Source organism: Triticum urartu, chromosome 3A (assembly GCF_056163025.1).
Source record: "Triticum urartu cultivar PI428250 chromosome 3A, HENAU_Tu73, whole genome shotgun sequence".
Lineage (NCBI taxonomy): Eukaryota > Viridiplantae > Streptophyta > Magnoliopsida > Poales > Poaceae > Triticum > Triticum urartu.
In genome coordinates, this window is record NC_141875.1 from 625,805,068 (window position 1) to 625,805,852 (window position 785).

Sequence of the window (785 nt, forward strand, 5' to 3'; positions counted from 1 at the left end):
CTCGATTCAGTAAATCAATAGTTCAAACCAGCCCACTAATAGCTTAGATAGTGGCCCTTCCACTTTGGTATAGTTGACCCTACCTATTGACTCAAGGTTCATAGGAAGGGGGAACCCAGACGTAGTGGGATGTAGGCTTCAGTTGTTTTGGTACTTTTTCACTACGTCTTATTATTTGTTTTGTAACCGGCTTTTCACCGGCAGGTCAGTAGGCCTTTTAGAAGGCGAACAAACGAAAGTTCTCCGCGGGCGCTAGCGCTATCTTGTTCGCTTTTGTCAACTGAAGTCGCGCGTAGCGCCAACTAACTGATAGCTGATAGAGCGCGGAGCCCCTTCTCTAAGCGAGCAGAGCCATTTCTTTCTACTGTCGTCAAAAGAAAAAGAAAAGTACTAAAGGCGAAGGGCATTCTGTTGTACAGCTACTTTGGTATAGTTACAAAGGTAACCGGTAGGTGACTGTTGAATCGACAGTAGTTACGAAAGGGGGAAATAGCTCAGTTGGTTAGAGTGCTGGTCTGTCACGCCAGAAGTCGCGGGTTCGAACCCCGTTTTCCCCGCCCGATCTTCCTCTTCCTGCCCGACTCATTTTGAAAACACTGGAAGCTGCTGATCCCAGCGTAGCATTCAAGACAATTGTTCCTTCTTCGGTCTCCCTCCACCCCCTTCGTTTGTTGTGGGTCTCACCGCAGGCACTTACTTAATGAATGAGTGAAGATCTTCCTTCCCCCCTTGTGTCTTACCAAGGACTGAGTTCCCACTTGTGGCGAAAAAAAAAGTATACCATC

At 47.5% G+C, this 785-nt stretch overlaps 1 non-coding gene across 1 annotated transcript; it reads left to right on the plus strand.

Annotated features, from left to right (window-relative positions):
• The first annotated feature begins 483 nt into the window (after positions 1 to 483).
• Positions 484 to 557, plus strand: TRNAD-GUC (transfer RNA aspartic acid (anticodon GUC)). The gene has a single exon. It is a non-coding gene; the product is annotated as a tRNA-Asp (tRNA).
• Positions 558 to 785: the final 228 nt, after the last annotated feature.